This window comes from Cebus imitator, unplaced genomic scaffold (assembly GCF_001604975.1).
Source record: "Cebus imitator isolate Cc_AM_T3 unplaced genomic scaffold, Cebus_imitator-1.0 Scaffold275, whole genome shotgun sequence".
In the NCBI taxonomy this organism is placed as follows: Eukaryota; Metazoa; Chordata; class Mammalia; order Primates; family Cebidae; genus Cebus; species Cebus imitator.
This window is the reverse complement of record NW_016107590.1, coordinates 1,882,052-1,889,173: the sequence shown is the minus strand read 5'-3', so window position 1 is coordinate 1,889,173 and position 7,122 is coordinate 1,882,052. Positions and strand designations below refer to the sequence as shown.

The 7,122-nt window shown below is 42.7% G+C and overlaps 1 long non-coding RNA gene across 1 annotated transcript in view; it reads left to right on the top strand.

The window, feature by feature from the left end:
- LOC108284324 overlaps positions 1–5,286 on the top strand; it is a 10,093-nt gene extending 4,807 nt beyond the window's left edge. The window contains exon 2 of the long non-coding RNA XR_001817166.2: positions 5,171–5,286. This is a non-coding gene — a long non-coding RNA (uncharacterized LOC108284324). The remainder of the gene's footprint in view (positions 1–5,170) is intronic.
- The last annotated feature ends 1,836 nt before the right edge of the window (positions 5,287–7,122 follow it).

The window sequence follows — 7,122 nt, the reverse complement described above, 5'->3', positions numbered from 1 at the left end:
CAGCCTCCTGAGTCGCTGGGATTACAGCCATGCACTATCATGCCCAGCTAATTTTTTTTTTTGTATTTTTAGTAGAGACGGAGTTTCACCATGTTGACCAGGATGGTCTCGATCTCTTGACCTCGTGATCCACCCGCCTCGGCCTCCCACAGTGCTGGGATTACAGGCTTGAGCCACTGCGCCCGGCCTAAGATGTTAACTCTTCAAAAAATCATGAAAATTGAAAACTCATGTATAGCTTGAACCAAATAAAAAACTGCCAATATTTGACAATTTTTAAACTTTTTAAAAATGACAATTTGATATGGTACAACAAAATTTATGGTTCTTTTGACCTGGGGGTTCAGTGGGAAGAATAAAAATTTGAACTCTGCAAATAGCTGAGGGACAGCTGAACCTCCATTATCCAAGTCAAAGGAGGTTCCCCAAATAGCCTAACCCAATGGAAACCTCTGCTTTTTGCTTCCTACTAATTCAAGATCCAGGGGCACCGAGGAGAAAACATTATTTTAATGTCCCATGACTCCAACTAGATTGACAAGTTCCCAACTTCGCGATTGTCTGTACTTCATTAGAATTCCTACAAGGAAAAAAAACAGATATAACTCACTTAAAATTAAAGAAAAAGAATTTTCCTTAAAGCCATGGCTCACAAATTTGTTTATCTTAGCTCATAGATCACCAACTCCCCACTCTCTGCTCACATCACCACAGGCACCCACGGTTATCACCTCTTTTAAAAAAAATAGAATTTCCTTGTTCCTTTATGACTAAGAAGGTAAGTAAAGCATAGTTTAGACAATGAGTGTATATGGGAAAGCACCAGTTAAAGAAATAAAGGAATATTCCAACGTCATATCTTCCAAATAAGGAAGCTCATATTTATATGAGCTAAGTTAAGCGAGGTAATAATAAAAATTTGGCGAAGTGCAATGGCTCACGCCTATCATCCCAGCACTTCGGGAGGCCAAGGTAGGCGGATCACTTGAGGTCAGGAGTTCAAGACCAGCCTAGCCAACATGGCGAAACCCTGTCTCTACTAAAAATACAAAATTTCACTGGGCATGGTGGCTAGCACCTGTAATCCCAGCTATCTGGGGGACTGAGGCAGGAGAATTGCTTGAATCCAGGAGGCAGAGGTTGTAGTGGGGCCAGATTGTGCCACTGCTCTCCAGCCTAGATGACAGAACAAGACATCGTTTTTTTTAAAAAAAAAAAAAAAAAAGAAAGAAAGAAAGGAAGGAACTAAATTATTTAAGAGAAAACAGAAACTGACCTCTGTGACATAAAAATAATAGAAGAAAAACTTTTTAAAAAATCACAATTGGCTGCCTTCCTCCTACGTCTGAGTGAAAAAAAATGCCAAAGTGGGCGTATCAAACTTCCTGCTTTGCCAGTTGCACTTACATAGATACTTTGAGCCTAGCATGATGCATGAGAATATATCAACATTTTAATATAGTAATAATATTATTACTATTCCTAAACCAAGGAGTAAGAAGATAAAAAGGGGAAATGCCCCACATTTGTAAGTGAATACGTATGAAATAAATTAACAAAGAAAATAACCTTAGTTAATTCTAAACACCACTAAAGCAGCATGGTTTTCTATGGTCATCCTAGCTAGACCTAGATTTTTATTTTCATTTTATTTATTTTTATTTATGTTGATTGATTGATTGATTGATTGAGACAGGGTCTCTATCTGTCACCCAGGGTGGAGCACAGTGACAAGACTATGGCTCACTGCAGCCTAGGCAACCTGGGCTCAAGCGATCCTCCTGCCTCAGCCTCCCAAGTAGCTGGGACTACAGGCACACACCACCATGCCCAGCTAATTTTTTTCATTTTTCATAGAAACAGGATCTCACTGTTACCCAGGCTGGACTTGAACTCCTGGGCTCAAGCCATCCTCCCACCTCGGCCTCCCAAAATGCTATGATTACAGGCATGGGCCATTGTACCTAGCCTTGAGTTTAGATTTTTCATCCCAATCTCTCCCTGGTCTTCGCAGACACAAATATCAAATCAACATATCTGTTATGAGTAGATTGGGCTGCAAGTGATTTAAAGCACACACACACACACACACACACACACACACACACACGAACAAAATAGAAGTTTAAGAGCCTACAGCAGGCAATTCGGAGCTGGTCTGGCAGTGCCTAGAAGTCCTCAGGAACCCTGCCTACTTTTTCGCATGGCCATACCTCCAGTCAGGAGGCAGAAGAGGCTGACTTTATTCCAGGCAGCTCTGTGCCCACCCTAGAACAGAGGGGATGAATGTCGGGTAGGAAATAGATGTCTCTACTGTAACCAAATTCTACCAAACACATTAAAAGAAGCCAATACCTCCACAAATCTTCCATTTATTTGCTTATTCACAAATGTTAACTAATTTCACACCATATGCAGGCATCTTGCTCAATGAACACAGAAAAGCAAGAGAGCTTGAACAAACTAGACAAGGTCCTGCCCTCACAGAGCGTCCACTGAGTGAAACAGATGTGAAAAAATCAGGGTACATCACATCTCTTGGGGACAAAAAGAGGGAGAAGTTAATTTGACTTTGAGGTGGGGATGGTTATAAAAAGCTTCCTGTAACCTTTCTTACTGTTATTAAGCAACACACACAAGAAAAAAGAAATTCATGTGATAACAAATCAGAAATAGATTTTGTCACTGCTGTAACAACACTGAAGTGAATTCTCTGTAGTGACTATTTAACCATAAGCCACAATGCAGTTCGCACTATGCTGCTTAATGTGGTAAACAAAGTTCAGCCAAGGATCTTTTGCTGGAGGGAATAGCTTGTCCAGTTAGAAAGCTTCTTTTGTTTCTGAAAGCTACTAAAAACCCAAGCCCTTCAAGTCATTTTTGCAACTCTGAGGGAACAATTATGTTTTCGTGCACAGACTTTAAAGAAAGCATTTTACAGAGAAAAATCTTGCTAGTGGACAGGGAGAATGGCACCTTGCCCAGGTTATTTATAAAGATGCAGGACTGAGTGGATGTGATAACTCCAGCCACTTAGTCACAGAGGCACATAGGTTATGAAATGCCAACAGCAGGGCAGGCTTCTTGTATGAATTAGAAGTTTTGCGAGGCCACAGTGGAGAGAACCCTGGGAAGGCTAAACTAGCCACATCTAGGTTGGTTCTGTGCATCTGGTGAGCAAGAATAAAATGAAATCCCTTGAGGAAAAAAGAAGGCAATGTATTCACCAGAAAAGTCATAGTTAAATGTAGAGGTCAAAAAATAAAAGGAAAGGAATGAGGCCAGGGGCACTAAGCTTACCTGCATTCACAAAAAATACTACATGATTTGTGATTTACTTGGCAGCTGGGGTGGATGGCAGAGGAAGTCAAGGGCAAGCAAACCCCTTCTCTTGGTCTGCTCCTTACACAGGGCAAACATGAGAATAAAAACTCACTGAGTTGTTGCTGCAAATTCTATGGTCTAAAAGCTATAGAAAATTGTATAGAAAATTGTCTGATGCTTTTTATTTAAAAGTCTTTATTTTTTCTTTGAGATGGGGTCTCACTCTGTCACCTAGGCTGGAGTGCAGTGGTGTGATCTCAGCTCACTGCCATGTGCCGGGTTCAAGTGATTCTCGGACTTCAGCCCTCCAGGTGCATAGCACCACAACCAGCTCATTTTCGTTTTGCATTTTTAATAGAGACAGAGTTTCACCATGTTGGCCAGGCTGGTCTCGAACTCCTGACCTCAGGTGATCCACCTGCCTCAGCCTCCCAAAGTGCTGGGATTATAGACTGCACCCAGCCAATCTCTCTCTCTCTCTCTCTTTTTTTTTTCATTTCAGGATGTTAAAATCACTTGATCACTCTCTTCGAGGCATCTGAAATCTGGATTTAAAATACCAGGAAACATTACAATGATTTCACATAATTTTTTTAGGTTGAAACAAATTGTTCCTTCAAGGAAGAAAAAAAAATCTTCAATGAATCTTGTTAATTGTTTTTCTCTTTTTTTCTTTTTTGACATGTGGCCAAATATAAACATTTTTCTTTTTATTTATTTATTCACTTATTTTCAGAGACAGCATCTCACTCTGTTACCCAGGCTGGAGTGCACCACATCTGGATCACCTGAAGTCAGGAGTTCGAGACCAGCCTAGCCAACATGATGAAACCTGTCTCTACTAAAAATACAAAAATTAGCCAGGCATAGTGGCATGCACCTGTAATCCCAGCTACCTGAGAGGCTGAGGCAGGAGAATCGCTTGAACCCAGGAGGCGAAGGTTACAGTGAGCTAAGATTGTGCCACTACATTCCAGCCTGGGCATAGCTCACTGCAACCTTGAATTCCTGAGCTCAAGTGATCCTCTCACCTCAGTCTCCCAAGTAGTTGAGACTACAGGCATGTATCGCCACATCTGGCTAATTTGTTTACTTTTTGTAGATACAGGGTCTTGCTATGTTGCCCAAGCTAGTCTTCAACTCCTGACCTCAAGCGATCCTTCCAAAGCATTGGGATTATAGGTATGAGCCACCATGCCAGCTGTTATTTTTTCTTTTTTTTTTAATTAAAGCTGTAATACTGAAGGATGTAGTATAAAACTAACATCTGATTCTCTAAGCTTCTCCAGTACAAAATAGGAGCAAGTTGATGTTCCTTTATACCATTCTCAGAAAAGTTAAGGCAATGTGTCCTCTAGGCCCCAAAAAAGGGCACAGGGCACAGAGCATGTAAATCTTCTCTCCCCGGCCCTCTTTGAGATTGTGAGCACAGCACGCCTTCCTAGCTCACAGCTGAATGTTTTCATGTTAGAAGCACACTCAATGACCCACTAAATAGGATCAAATAGGTCATTTCATTCAGGAGATTTTCACAGGTGAAAAGTCAAGGAATTTAAATACTCAGTGAACAATTTGAGTTCACCAGTTCAAAACAGAAGTTCAAACTCAACTAGAAGAGGTGTCCTTGTACAGTGGTCCAACTCACTGCAATCCAAGACCAATCCGTTCTAGCAAAGGCTCTTGGGTCTGTAGGCTGGCAAAATATGCCACCTCAAAATAGGACACTTTGACATAAGGATTATTTTGAACTGAAGGCAATTGAAATAAACAAACACAAGAAAAGCTCTCTGCCCTCCCCATCTTAGACATAAATTTACAAATATTTCCTTCCTCCCTTCTCTATCAGGAAGAAAAAAAGTTAATCACTGGAGACAACTTTAGACCGTTACCTGACTGGAGACGGCACCAGAGGAACCTATGAAGCAAACTACTAACAGCCCTTTATCTGCCATTGAGTTCCCATATCTTTGTCTTCCCACAGTTTGTTGCCTCTAGAGACTCAGGTCCTTTTCCTTTGTCTTGTCACTTCTCTAAAATATGTATTGGGGCCGGGCACAGTGGCTCACGCCTGTAGTCCCAGCACTCTGGGAGGCTGAGGTGGGCAGATCACCTGAGGTCAGGAATTAGAGACCAGCCTGGCCAACATGATGAAATCTTGTGTCTACTAAAAATACAAAAGTTAGCTGAGCATGATGGCATGTACCTGTAATGCCAGCTACTCAGGAGGCTGAGGCAGGAGAATTGCTTCAGCCTGGGAGATGGAGTTTGCAGTGAGCCAAGGTCATGCCATTGCACTCCAGCCTAGGCAACAAGAGTGAAACTCTGTCTCAAAAAAAAAAAATGTATTAGTCCTTTGCTAAAATGCAATAAGCTCATGTTCCAACCAAACCTTTGAGTTTATTCATCTCTGAATATTCCCGCATGTAATTGCTGTGCACATGCTAATACAATTGTTTGTTTTTCTTTCATTAATCTGTCTATGTCAGTCCAGTGCATAGGGGCCCAGCCAGAGAAACTAGAAAGGTAGTCAGAAAAAAGAATTTGGTCCCTTTCAAAAGTTCTGGACTAGGACTTTCTTGAGGAGCTCTGCTATCATTAGAGGCAGCTCTAGAGATCCTACGATAGCTCCAGTGGCTCAGCCTATAGACTCAAGTTACAGCCCCATCTCCTTTCTCTGCTAATCCAGGCAAGTGTCTACTTGCTCAATCCCTGGGCCTGCCAAATGGGGGCCTAACATCCAGACTATGTGGTTTCCTCTAGATCCTGTTTACTGAAGAAGTACTCTCTGAATCAGGGTGACCCATCAGTCCAGATCACTGAGCCTCTCTTAATTAGAGTGCCGTCCCTTAATTAGAGTGCTGGTCTAGCAGGCCTAGACCAGCTCCACACAGAAAGCAGGGAGCTGTAAGAGCTTCTAGCAACACCATCTATTATATTATACACAGAAAGTTTTCACGTTTGATACTGCATTTGTTCTTACTTCACAACTGTTTGGGGAGAGCAGTGTGGTAAGTAAGAGTATGGCCATTTTACAGAAGAGGATGCTAGGCCTTAGAAGAGATGTGGCTGGCCAGGCGCAGTGGCTCATGCCTGTAATCCCAGCACTTTGAGAGGCCAAGGCAGGCTTGGTCACTTGAGGTCGGGAGTTTGAGACCAGCCTGGCCAACATGGTGAAACCTCGTCTCTACTAAAAATACAAAAATTAGTTGGGCATGGTGGCACATGCCTGTAATCCCAGCTACCCAGGAGGCTGAGGCGGGAGAATCACTTAAACCCAGGAGGCAGAGGCTGCAGTGAGGCAAGATCACACCACTGCACTCCAGCCTGGGCAACAGAGTGAGACTCGTCTCAAAAACAACAAAAAGAAGAGATGTGGCTTTCCCAGTGTTTCCTGGCTGAGAGTTGGGAATCAAATGCAGGTCTCCTGACAGCCCTGGTGCCATAGACTAAGAATCCGCTGAGCCAGAGCATAGCAAATGGCGAAGAGGCCATGCTGAAGGAAGCTCATGCCCTCGGCACCAGCCTCCCCGACCCGTTCCACTTCCCCTTTCTCAGTACTATATTTTCCATCCACTCTTTCCATCCTGCCTGTTGGCTCCCCACAGCGTTTCCTATCTTTGCCAACCCTATCTCTGTCTTGTTTGTCCAAATTTACCTCTTCCACCTCCTACTCTTTTCTTAACAATTTTGAAATTTTCCCTGACTGGTTGCCTTTGGGCACTGATGACTTCTATTTTTTACTAAGGGATCAGGGATGGATAGGTATGAGCTCCCGGGAATAGTGGTGAAGCCTAAATG